Here is a 14,538-nt window from a genome sequence, read left to right as displayed (position 1 = left end):
CAAAGACATGTGGACACTACTAGAAAAGAAAACTACAGACACCTACCCCCAATAATTTTAGATGAAAAAATTCTCAAGAAAATATTAGCAAAGTGAATTCAACATCACGGTAAAAAGATGCTGTACTTAAACAAATTAGTCAATGATACACTACATCAATAGAATGAAAAATTAAAATCATATAATTATCTCAATAGATGCAGAAAAGGAATTTGACAAAGTACAACACTGTTTTATGATAAAAAAAAGAAACTCAACAAATTGGGTAAAGAAGGAACATACTTCAACATAATAAAGACCATATATGACAAGTTCACAGCCAACATTATACTCAACAATGAACTGTTCAAAGATTTCCTCTAAGATCAGAAACAAGACAAGGGCGCTAACTCTCACCAATTTTATTCAACATAGTACTGGAAGTTCTGGCTAAAGCAATTAGACAATTTTTTTAAAAGACATCTAAATTGGAAATGGAGTAAAGTTACTTTTTTTCATATGAAATGATTGTGTATATAGAGAACTCTAAAACCCAACTAAGTGGTTAAAACTAATCAATAAATTCAGTAAAGTAGGATAAAAATAATCAACATACAGGTAAAAATCACTTGCATTTCTCTATATAAGAATAATATAGTTTAAAACAAAGAAAGCAATCCTACTTACAGCATCAACAAGAATAAAATACTTTAAAATTTTAAAATAAGGAAATGAAAGATTTGTACATTGAAATACAAGGCTCTAATGTTAGAAACTGAAGAATATACAGGCAAATATAATGATATCTTGTGATCAAAGATCAGAAGAATTAATATTAAAATATCCATACAAACCAAAGTAATTTATAGATTAACTGTAATCCTTACCAGCATTCCAACAGCATTTTTCAGACAAATAGAGAAGGCCAATCCTAAAAATTTATATGGAACCACAAAATAAAAGAGAAAAACACCCAGTATAAGAAGCAGTCCTAGAAGATGGCGGAACAATAAGATGGGGAGATCACCTTCCTCCCCATGATACATCAGATATACATCTACACATAGAATTGCTCCTATACAACACCCAATGAACGCTGGCAAAAGACCTCAGACCTCCCAAAAGGCAAGAAACTCCCCACGTACCTGGGTAGGGCAAAAGAAAAAAGAAAAAACAGAGTTAAAATAATAGGGATGGGACCTGCACCAGTCGGGAGCTGTGAAGGAGGAAAGGTTTCCACAAACTAGAAGCCCCTTCATGGGCGGAGACTGTGGTGGTGGGGGGGGGAAAGCTTCAGAGCCACGGAGAAGAGCGCAGTAACAGGGGTGCGGAAGGATAAGTGGAGAGATTTCCGCACAGAGGATTGGTGCCAGCCAGCACTCACCAGCCCGAGAAGCTTGTCTGCTCACCTGCTGGGATGGGCAGGGGCTGGGATGTGAGGTTCAGGCTTCGATCTGATGCAGGGAGAGGACTGGTGTTGGCTGTGTGAACATCGTCTGAAGGGGTTACTGCACCATGGTTAGACGGAAGGGAGTCCGGGAAAAGTCTGGAGCTGCCGAAGAGACAGGAGACATTTTCTGGCCTCTTTGTTCCTTGGTGCACGAGGAGAGGGGGTTAACAGTGCGGTTTACAGGAACTCCAGACATGAGCATGAGCCGCCACTATCAGCGCAAACCCCAGAGACGGGCATGAGACACTAAGGCTGCTGCTGCAGCCACCAAGAAACCTGTGTGCAAGCACAGGCCACTCTACACACCTCCGCTCTCGGGAGCTGTGCAGCCCGCCACTTCCAGGGTCCCATAATCCAGGGACAATTTCCCCGTGTGAATGCATGGTGCACCCCAGGCTAATGCAATGTCACCCCAGCCTCTGCCACCACAGCATCGCCTCGCATCCGTACACCTCCATCCACCCGGGCCTGAGTGAGCCAGAGCTGCCAAATCAGTTTCTCCTTTAACCCTGTCCTGTCTAAGTGAAGGACAGAGCCCTCAGACGACCTACATGAAGAGACAGTGTCAAATCCAAAGCTGAAACCCGGGAGCTGTGCTAAGAAAAAAGAAAAAGGGAAATTTCTCCCAGCAGCCTCAGAAGCAGCAGACTAAAGGTCCACATTCAACTTGGTGTAGCCTGCATCTGAGGAATACCTGAATAGACAATGAATCACCCCATATTGAGGAGGTGGACTTTGGGAGCAAGACAGATTATTTTTTTCCCCTTTTCCTCTTTTTGTGAGTGTGTATGTGTATGCTTCTGTGTGAGATTTTGTCTGTATAGCTTTGCTTTCACCATTTGTCCTAGGGTTCTGTCCTTCTGTTTTTTTTCTTTTTAAAATATTTTCCTTAATAATTATTTTTCATATTTTATTTTAATAACTTTATTTTATCTTACTTTATTTTATTTTATCCTCTTTCTTTCTATTTTTTCTCCCTTTTATTCAGAGCCATGTGGAGGACAGGTTCTTGGTGCTCCAGCCAGACGTCAGGGCTGTGCCCCTGAGGTGGGAGAGCGAACATCAGGACGGCAGTCCAGAAGAGAGCTCCCAGCTCCACATAATATCAAATGGCAAAAATCTCCCAGAGATCTCCATCTCAACACCAACAAACAGCTTTACTCAACGACCAGCAAGCTACAGTGCTGGACACCCTATGCCAAACAAATATCAAGACAAGAACACAGCACCATCCATTAACAGAAGAGCAGCCTAAAATCATAATAAGGCCACAGACACCCCAAAACACACCACCAGACGTGGACATGCCCACAGAAAAACAAGGTCAAGCCTCATCCACCAGAACATAGGCACTAGTCCCTTCCACCTGGAAATGTACACAATCCACTGAACCAACCTTAGCCATGGGGGACAGACACGGAACACAATGGGAACTACGAACCTTCAGCCTGCGAAAAGGAGACCCCAAACACAGTAAGATAAACATAATGAAAAGACAGAAAAACACACAGCAGATGAAGGAGAAAGGTAAAAACCCACCAGAACTAACAAATGAAGAGGAAATAGGCAGTCTATCTGAAAAAGTATTGAGAATAATGATAGTAAAGATGATCCAAAATCTTGGAAACAGAATAGAGAAAATGCAAGAAACATTTAACAAGGACCTAGAAGAACAAAAGAGGAAAGAAGCAATGATGAACAACAAAATAAATGAAATTAAAAATGCCCTAGAAGGGATCAATAGCAGAATAACTGAGACAGAAAAACGGATAAGTGAAATGTAAGATAAAATAGTGGAAATAACTACTGCAGAGCAGAATAAAGAAAAAAGAAGGAAAAGAACTGAAGACAGTCTCAGACACCTCTGGGACAACATTAAAATCACCAATATATGAATCATAGAGGTCCCATAAGAAGAAGAGATAAAGAAAGGTACTGAGAAAATATTTGAAGAGAGTATACTTAAAAACTTCCATAATATGGGAAAGGAAATAGTTAATCAAGTCCAGGAAGCAACCCAGACTCCTATACAGGATAAGTCCAAGGAGAAACATGCTAAGGCACATATTAATCAAACCATCAAAATTAAATACAAAGAAGGGAAAGGGAGCAAGGGAAAAAGAACAAATAAAACACAAGGGAATCCCCATAAGGCTAACAGCTGATCTTTCAGCAGAAAATCTGCAAGACATAAGGGAGGGGCAGCACATATTTAAAGTGATGAAGGAGAAAAACCTACAACCAAGATTACTCTACCCAGTAAGTATCACATTCACATTTGATGGAGAAATTAAAACCTTTACAGACAAGCAAAAGCTGAGAGAGTTCACCACCCCCAATCCAGCTCTACAAGAAATGCTAAAGGAACTTCTATAGGCAAGAAACACAAGAGAAGGAAAAGACCTACAATAACAAACCCAAAACAACTAAGAAAATGGGAAGAGGAACATACATATCGATCATTACCTTAAATGTAACTAGATTATATGCTCCCACCAAAAGACACAGACTGGCTAAATGGATACAAAAACAAGACCCATATATATATGCTGTCTACAAGACACCCATCTCAGAGTTAGGGACACATACAGACTGAAAGTGAGGCAATGGAAAAAGATTTTCCATGCAAGTGGAAATCAAAAGAAAGCTGGAGTAGCAATTCTCATATCAGATAAAATAGACTTTAAAATAAAGACTATTACAAGAGACAAAGAAGGACACTACATAATGATAAAGGGATCAATCCAAGAAGAAGATATAACAATTGTAAATATTTATGCACCCAACATAGGATCACCTGAATACCTAAGGAAAATACTAACAGCCATAAAAGGAGAAATTGACAGTAACACAATCATATTAGGGGACTTTAGCAACCCACTTTCACCAATGGACAGATCATCCAAGATTAAAATAAATAAGGAAACACAAGCCTTAAATGATACATTAATCAAGATGGACTTAATTCATAGTTATAGGACATTCCAGCCAAAAAGAAAAGAATACGTATTTTTCTCAAGTGCTTATGGAACATTCCCCAGGATAGATCATATCAAGCCTTGGTAAATATAAGAATATTGAAATAGTATCAAGTATCTTTTCCGACCACAAGGCTATGAGAGTAGATGTCAATTACAGGAAAAGTTTTGTAAAAAATTCAAACACATAGAGGCTAAACAATACACTACTTAATAACCAAGTGATCACTGAAGAAATTAAAGAGGAAAGCAAAAAGTACCTAGAAACAAATGACAATGGAGACACGATGAACCAAAACCTATGGGATGCAGCAAAAGCAGTTTTAAGAGGGAAGTTTAGAGCAATACAATCCTACCTTAAGAAACAGGAAACATCTCAAATGAGCAACCTAATCTTGCACCTAAAGCAATTAGAGAAAGAAGAGCAAACAAACCCCAAAGTTAGCAGAAGGAAAGAAATCATAAAGATCAGATCAGAAATAAATGAACAGGAAATGAAGGAAACGATAGCAAAGGTCAGTAAAACTAAAAGCTGGTTCTTTGAGAAGACAGACAAAATTGATAAACCATTAGCCAGACTCCTGAATAAAAAAAAGCGATGTGACGCGGGCTGCCCTGATGGCGCAGTGGTTGAGAATCTGCCTGCTAATGCAGGGGACACGGGTTCAAGCCCTGGAACGGGAGGATCCCACATGCCATGGAACAATTAGGCCTGTGAGCCACAACTACCGAGCCTGTGTGTGAGGAGCCTGTGCTCCACAACAACAGAGGCCGCTATAGTGAGAGGCCCACACACCACAATGAAGAGTGGTCCCCGCTTGCCACAACTAGATAGAGCCCTCACAGAGAAACGAACACCCAACACAGCAAAAATAAATTAATTAATTAAAAACAAGAGTACCAATGACACTGTGGATGTGGAGATTAAATTAGTGAATGCTTTAAAAAAAAAGAAAGAAAAAAGGGAGAAGACTCAAATAAATAGAATTAGAAATGAAACAGGAGATGTAACAGCAGACATTGCAGAAATACAAAGGATCATGAGAGGTTACTAAAAGCAACTCTTTGACAGTAAAGTAGACAACCTGAAAGAAATGGACAAATTCTTAGAAATTCACAACGGGCCGAGACTGGGCCATGAAGAAATAGAAAATATGAACCAATCAATCTCAAGCACTGAAATTGAAACTGTGATTATAAATCTTCCAACAAACAGAAGCCCAGGAAAAGATGGATTCACAGGTGAATTCTATCAAACATTTAGAGAAGAGCTAACATGTATCCTTCTCAAACTCTTCCAAAATATAGCAGAGGGAAGAAGACACCCAAATTCATTCCACGAAGCCACAATCACCCTGATACAAAAACCAGACAAAGATGTCACAAAGAAATAAAACTACAGGCCGATATCACTGATGAACCTAGATGCAAAACTCTTCAACAAAATGCTAGCAAACAGAATCCAAAAGCACATTAAAAGGATCATACACCATGATTAAGCGGGGTTTATTCCAGGAATGCAAGGATACTTAAATATACGCAAATCAATCAATGTGATATGCCATATTAACCAATTGAAGGAGAAAACCGTATGATCATCTCAATAGATGTAGAGAAGCTATTGACTAATTTCAACACCAATTTAGATAAAAACCCTGCAGAAAGTAGGCATAGAGGGAACTTTCCTAAACATAATAAAGGCCATATATTACAAACCCACAGCCAACATCGTCCTCAATGGTAAAAAACTGAAAGCATTTCCACTAAGATTAGGAACAGGACAACGTTGCCCACTCTCACCAGTATTATTCAACATAGTTTTGGAAATTTTAGCAAAAGCAATCAGTGATGAAAATGAAATAAAAGGAAACCAAATTGGAAAAGAAGAAGTAAAGCTGAAACTCTTTGCAGACGACATGATACTATACAAAGAGAATCCTTAAGATGCTACCAGAAAACTACTAGAGCTAATCAATGAATTTGGTAAAGTAGCAAGATACAAAACTAATGCACAGAAATCTCTGGCATTCCTATACACTAATGATGAAAAATCTGAAAGTGAAATCAAGAAAAGTCTCCCATTTACCATTGCAACAAAAAGAATAAAAAATCTAGGAATAAACTTACCTAAGGAGACAAAAGACCTGTATGCAGAAAATTATAAGATACTCATGAAAGAAATTAAAGATGATACAGTTAGATGCAGAGATATACAATGTTCTTGGATTGGAAGAATGAACATTGTAAAAATGACTATACTACCCCAGGGAACCTACAGGTTCAATGCAATCCCTATCAAACTACCACTGCAATTTTTCACAAAACGAGAACAAAAATTTTCACAAATTGTATGGACATAAAAAATACCCCGAGTAGCCAAAGCAATCTTGAGAATGAAAAATGGAGCTGGAGGAACCAGGATCCCTGACTTCAGACTATACTACAAAGCTACACAATCAAGACAGTATGGTACTGGCACAAAAACAGAAATATAGATCAATGAAACAGGACAAAAAGCCCAGAGATAAACCCTGGCACATATGGTCATCTTATCTTCAATAAAAGAGGCAAGAATATACAGTGGAGAAAAGACAACCTCTTCCATAATTGGTGCTGGGAATCCCGGACAGGTGCATGTAAAAGTATGAAATTAGAACACTCCCTAACACCATACACAAAAATAAAATCTAAATGGATTAAAAACCTACATGCAAGCCCAGACACTATCAAACTCTTAGAGGAAAACATAGGCAGAGCACACTATGACATAAATCACAGGAATATCCTTTTTGACCCACCTCCTAGAGAAATGGAAATAAAAACAAAAATAAACAAATGGGACCTAATGAAACTTCAAAGCTTTTGCACAGCAAAGGAAACCATAAACAAGACCAAAAGACAACTCTCAGAATGGGAGAAAATATTTGCAAATGAAGCAACTGACAAAGGATTAGTCTTTAAAATTTACAAGCAGCTCATGCACCTCCATTGCAAAAAAACAAACAACCCAATCCAAAAATGGGCAGAAGACCTAAATAGACATTTCTCCAAAGAAGATATACAGATTGTCAATAAACACATGAAAGAATGCTCAACATCATTAATCATTAGGGAAGTGCGAATCAAAACTGCAATGAGTTATCATCTCACACCAGTCAGAATGACCATCATCAAAAAATCTAGAAACAATAAGCACTGGAGAGGGTGTGGAGAAAAGGGAACACTCTTGCACTCTTGGTAGGAATGTAAATTGATACAGCCATTATGGAGAAAAGTATGGAAATTCTTGAAAAACTAAAAATAGGGCTTCCCTGGTGGTGCGGTGTTTGGAATTATATCAAGTAACTTTTCCAACCACAATGCTATGAGACTAGATGTCAATTACAGGACAAGGCCTGTAAAAAATACAAACACATGGAGGCTAAACAATACACTACTTAAAAACCAAGTGATCACAGAAGAAATCAAAGAGGAAATCAAAAACTACCTAGAAAAAAATGACAATGGAGACACGATGAACCAAAACCTATGGGATGCAGCAAAAACAGTTCTAAGAGGGAAGTTTACAGCAATACAATCCTACCTTAAGAAATAGGAAACACCTCAAATGAACAACTTAACCTTGCACCTAAAGCAATTAGAGAAAAAAGAACAAACAAACCCCAAAGTTTGCAGTACGAAAGAAATCATAAAGATCAGATCAGAAATAAATGAAAAAGAAATGAAGGAAATGATAGCAAAGATCAATAAAACTAAAAGCTGGTTCTCTGAGTAGATAAACAAAATTGATAAACCATTCGCCAGAATCATCAAGAAAAAAAGGGAGAGGACTCGGGCTTCCCTGGTGACACAGTGGTTGGAATCTGTCTGCTAATGCAGGGGACATGGGTTTGAACTCAGGTCTGGGAGGATCCCACATGCCGCAGAGCAACTAGTCCTGTGATCCACAACTAATGAGCCTGTGCATGTGGAGCTTGTGCTCTGTAACAAGAGAGGCCGTGATAGTGAGAGGTCCATGCACCACAATGAAGAGTGGCCCCCGCCTGCCACAACTAGAAAAAACCCTCACACAGAAATGAAGACGCAACACATCAAATATAAATAAACTAATTTAAAACAAATGTACCAATGCCACCGTGGAGGTTAGGATTAAATTAGTCAATGCTTAAAAAAAAAAAGAAAAAGAAAAAAGGGAGTAGACTCAAATAAATAGAGTTAGAAATGGACTAGGAGAAGTAACAACTGACACTGCAGAAATACAAAGGATCATTAGAGATTACTACAAGCAACACTATGCCAATAAAATGGACAACCTGAAAGAAATGGAAAAAATCTTAGAAATGCACAACCTGCTGAGACTGAACCAGGAATAAATAGAAAATATGAACAGACCAATCTCAAGCACTGAAATTGAAAGTGTGATTAAAAATCTTCCAAAAGGGCTTCCCTGGTGGCACAGTGGTTGGAAGTCTGCCTGCCGATGCGGGAGACGTGGGTTCGTGCCCCGGTCCAGGAGGATCCCACATGCCACAGAGCAGCTGGGCCCATGAGCCATGGCTGCTGAGCCTGTGCGTCCGGAGCCTGTGCTCCACAGCAGGAGAGGCCGCAGCAGTGAGAGGCCCGCGTAGCTCAAAAAAAAAAAAAAAATCTTCCAAAAAACAAAACCTCAGGACCAGAGGGTTTCACAGGCGAATTTTGTCAAACATTTAGATAAGAGCTAACACCTATCCTTCTCAAACTCTTCCAAAATATAGCAGAGGGAGGAACACTCCCAAACTCATTCCACGAAGCCACCATCACCCTGATACCAAAACCAGACAAATATGTCACTAGGAAATAAAACTACAGGCCAATATCACTGATGAACATAGATGCAAAACTCTACAACAAAATACTAGCAAACAGAATCCAACAGCACATTAAAAGGATCATACACCATGATCAAGTGGGGTTTATTCCAGTATGCAAGGATTCTTCAATATACGCAAATCAATCCATGTGACACACCATATTAAGAAACTGAAGGAGAAAAAACATATGATCATCTCAATAGATGCAGAGAAAGCTTTTGGCAAAATTCAACACTCATTTAGATAACAACCCTGCAGAAAGTAGGCATAGAGGGAACTTTCCTCAACATAATAAAGGCCACATGTGACAAACCCACAGCCAACATCATCCTCAAAGGTGAAAAACTAAAAGAATTTCCACTAAGATCAGGAACAAGACAAGGTTGTCTACTCTTACCACTCTTACTCAACATAGGTTTGGAAGTCTTGGCCACAGAAATCAGAGAATAAAAATAAATAAAAGGAGTCCAAATCAGAAAAGAAGAAGTAAAGCTGTCACTGTTGGCAGATGACCTCATACTATACGTAGAGAATCCTAAGGATGCTACCAGAAAACGACTAGAGCAAATCAATGAATTTGGTAAAGTAGCAGGATACAAAATTAATGCACAAAAACCTCTGGCATTCCTATACACTAATGATGAAAAATCTGAAAGTGAAATGAAAAAAACACTGCCATTTACAATTGCAACAAAAAGAATAAAATATCCAGGAATAAACTTACTTAAGGAGACAAAAGACCTGTATGCAGAAAACTTATAAGACACTGATGAAAGGAATTAAAGATGAAAGAAGTAGATGGAGAGACATACAATGTTCTTAGATTGGAAGAATCAACATTGTGAAAATTACTCTACTACCTAAAGCAATCGACAAATTCAATGCAATCCCTATCAAACTACCACTGGCATTTTTCACAAAAGTAGAACCAAAATTTTCACAATTTGTATGGAAACACAAAAGACCCCGAATAGCCAAAGCAATCTTGAGTATGAAAAATGGAGCTGGAGGAACCAGGCTCCCTGACTTCAGACTATACTACAAAGCTACACAATCAAGACAGTATTGTACTGGCACAAAAACAGAAATATAGATCAATGGAACAGGTCAAAAAGCCCAGAGATAAACCATGGCACATATGGTCATCTTATCTTCGATAAAGGAGGCAAGAATATACGGTGTAGAACAGAAAGCCTCTTCAATAAGTGGTGCTGGGAAACCTGGACAGGTGCATGTAAAAGTATGAAATTAGAACACTTCCTAACACCATACACAAAAATAAACTGAAAATTGATTAAAGACCTAAATTTAATGCCAGACACTATCAAACTCTTAGAGGAAAACATAGGCAGAACACTCTATGACATAAATCACAGCAAGATCCGTTTTGACCAACATTTTAGAGAAATGGAAATAAAAACAAAAATAAACAAATGGGACCTAATGAAACTTAAAAGCTTTTGCACAGAAAAGGAAATCATAAACAAGACCAAAAGACAACCCTCAGAATGGGAGAAAATATTTTCAAATGAAGCACCTGGCAAAAGATTAATCTACAAAATTTACAAGCATCTCATGCAGCTTCATATCAAAAAAACAAACTATTCAAAAAATGGGCAGAAGACTTAAATAGACATTTCTCCGAAGTAGAGATACAGATTGCCAATAAACACTTGAAAGAATGCTCAACATCATTGATCATTAGAGAAATGCAATTCAAAACTGCAATGAGATACCATCTCACACCAGTCAGAATGGCCATCATCAAAAATCTGGAAACAATAAATGCTGGAGAGGGTGTGGAGAAAAGTGAACACTCTTGCACTGTTGGTGGGTATGTAAGTTGATACAGCGGCTATGGAGAATAGTACGTAGCTTCCTTAAAAATCTAAAACAGGACTACCATATGACCCAGCAATCCCACTACTGGGCATATACCCTGAGAAAACCATAATTCAAAAAGAGTCATGTACCAAAATGTTCAGTGCAGCTCTATTTACAATAACCAGGACAGGGAACCAACCTAAATGTTCATCAACAGATGAATGGATGTAGAAGATGTGACCCATATACACAATGGAATATTACTCAGCCATAAAAAGAAATGAAATTGAGTTATTTGTAGTAAGGTGGATGGACCCAGAATGTGTCAAACAGAGTGAAGTAAGTCAGAAAGAGAAAAACAAATACTATATGCTTACACATATTTATGGAATCTAAGAAAAAAGGAAAAAAAAAAACGGTCATACAGAACCTAGGGGAAGACCGGAATAAAGATACATACATACTAGACAATGGAGTTGAGGATATTGGGAGGGGAAACAGTCAGCTCTGACAAAGTGAGAGAGTAGCATTGACATATATACACTACCAAACGTTAAAGAGATAGATAGTGGGAAACAGCCTCATAGCACAGGGAGAACAGCTCAGTGCTTTATAACCATCTAGAGGGGTGGGAAAAGTAGGGTGGAAGGGAGGGAGGTGCAAGAGGGAAGAGATATGGAAACATAAGTATATGTATAAATGATTCACTTTGTTATAAAGGAGAGACTAACACACCATTGTAAAGCAATTATACTCCAATAATGATGTTAAAATAATAATAATAATAATTTCCCATGCATCACTTCCCCCATCTCCTGATGACCACATTTTTACTTTCTGGCTTTATGATTTTGATTATCTCATATACTTGGAATTGTGTAATATTTGTCTTATATGACAGGCTGATTTCACTTAGCATATTGTCTTCAAGAATTATACTTTTAGCATATGTCAGAATTTCCTTCTTTTATAAGTCTAAAAATATTCTATTGTATATACATATATTTTGTGTATCCATCAATGGACACTTAGAAAACTTATCTGTTTTCATTATTATGAATAATGCTGCTATGAACATGGGTGTACAATATCTCATTGAGACAATGCTATCAATTCTGTTGAGTGTAAACCCAGAGGTGGAGTTGCTGGATCGTATGGTAATTCTATTTTTAATTTTTGAGGAATGGTTATACTCTTTTTTATGAGGGTAAAACACACACTGCCACCAAGGGTGTACAAGAGTTCCAAATTCTCCACTTCATTGCCAACACTTGTTATTTTCTGTTTCTAAGATAGTAGCCATCCTAAAGGGTGTGAGGGGGTATCTCACTGTAGTTTTGATTTGCACTTGCCTAATTATTACTGATGTTGAACATCTCTTATGTGTTTATTGCAGTTTGTATATCTTTGGAGAAATGTCTATTCAAGTTTTTGTCCAGTTTTGAATCAGGTTCATTGTTTTGTTGTTTATAGTTTTCTATACATTCTGGATATTAATCTGTTATATATGATTTCAAGTGTTTCCTCACATTCTGTGAGTTGCCTTTTTACCCTGTTATTATTTTAATGCACACATTTCAAAAAGTTTTATGAAGTCAATTTGTCTATTTTTTTCTTTGTTGTCTGTGTTTTTCTTTTCATATCCAAGAAACCTCTGCCAAATTCTATGTCATGAAGCACTTGCCCTATGTTTTCACCTAGGAATTTTATGATTTTATGTCTTTGATCCATTTAGACTTAATTTTTTTACATCTTGCTAGATAAGGCTCCAACTTCATTTTTTCACATGTAGATAACCATTTTTCCTGGCCATATATTTTGAAGGGACTGTCTTTTCAAGATATCAGTATCATAATGGAATAAGATCTTCCTTGTTTTTGTACCTCCATTATATAACATCTCACATTCATTCATGAACAACAGTGCTGCTGTGGGAGTAGTAAGATATAGCACCATACACCAAGGGAACTGGGAGGAGTCTTGCTCACCTGTGGGTCTGGCAACTGGGAGATGGACCTCAGTACAGACTGTGGAAATGGCAGGAGCTGTGATTCAGCCCTATAACCTCATGGCTGTGGTCTGGGAACATCTGAATTGGGCAGACGTTCATAGACAAGAAAACCATTGTGGAAGTCCAGTTTTCCAGAGGAGAAATTTCAGCACTCTGAGGGAGTAAAAACGAGTTTAGATGAAAATGAGTGCATAAGAGGAACAGGTTTACATTGCCAGGATCACCCTTCCCCAAAGATGGCACAGCTTAGAACTAAACTAGCTGATTATCTCTCCAATAAGTGAAAGGGAGTGTGAGAGTAAGTGCTCCGCTTCCCCAGTTGTGAAGAATGGTAACTAGAGAAAAAGAAGTTCATTATATAATGACAAAGGTGTAAATTTATCAAGAAGATACAGTAATAATAAATATATAAGCACCCAACATTGGAATACCTAAATATAGTAAGCAAATATTAAAAGAGCTGAAGGGAGAAGTAGACAACACAAGAAGAGTAGGACATTTCAATACCCCACTTTCAGCAATGGATAGGTCACCCAGAGAAAATAATCAACTAGAAAACATAGAATTTGAAATGTACTTTTGACTAAAGGAACCTAACAGATTTGTGTGTGTGTGTGTGTGTGTGTGTGTGTGTGTGTATGTGAAACATTCCATTAACTGAAACAAAATGCATATTATTTTTCTCAAATGTTCACAGAACATTCTCCAGGATAGATCATATGATAGAACACAAGTCTTAACAAATTTAAGAAGTTTGAAATTATACCAAGTACTTTTTTCTGACAATAAAGGCATAAAACACAAATCAACAAGAGGAAAGCTGAAACATTAACAAATATGTGAAAATTTAAAGAAACATTTATGATCAAGAAATAGGTCAAAGAAGTAATGTTTTTAAATGTGTGAAATCTCAAAACAAATGAAAATGGAAACACAGTGTACCAAAACGGATGGGATGCTGCAAAAGCAGTTCTAACAGGGAAGTTTAAAGTGATAAATACATACATTATGAAAAACGTAAGATCTCAAATAATCAAAGTAACAGTACATGCCAAGGAACTAAGAAAAGAAAAACAAACTAAGTTCAAAGTTAGCTTGAAAAAGGAATTGACAAAGATCAAAGCATAAACAAGTAAAATATAGCCCAGAATATTAACAGAAAAGATCAACATAACTAAGAGCAAGATTTTTGATTGAAAAACCTTTTGAAAATTGAAAAACTTTTATGAGACTAAGACAAATGAAAGAAGACTCAAATAAATGACATTGATAATCAAAAAGAGACATTACAATGAAATCAAAGAAATCATAAGAGACTTGCATGAATATTTATATGCAAACAAATCAGAAAACCTAAAATACATGGATAAATTTCTAGAAATATGATTACCAAAACTAAATCATGGGGACTTCCCTGGTAGTCCAGTGATTAAGACGTCACCTTCC

Source organism: Lipotes vexillifer, unplaced genomic scaffold, assembly GCF_000442215.2.
Source record: "Lipotes vexillifer unplaced genomic scaffold, Lipotes_vexillifer_v1.1 scaffold1593, whole genome shotgun sequence".
NCBI lineage: Eukaryota > Metazoa > Chordata > Mammalia > Artiodactyla > Lipotidae > Lipotes > Lipotes vexillifer.
The sequence above is the reverse complement of the archived record's forward strand: the minus strand, read 5'-3'. Positions refer to the sequence as shown.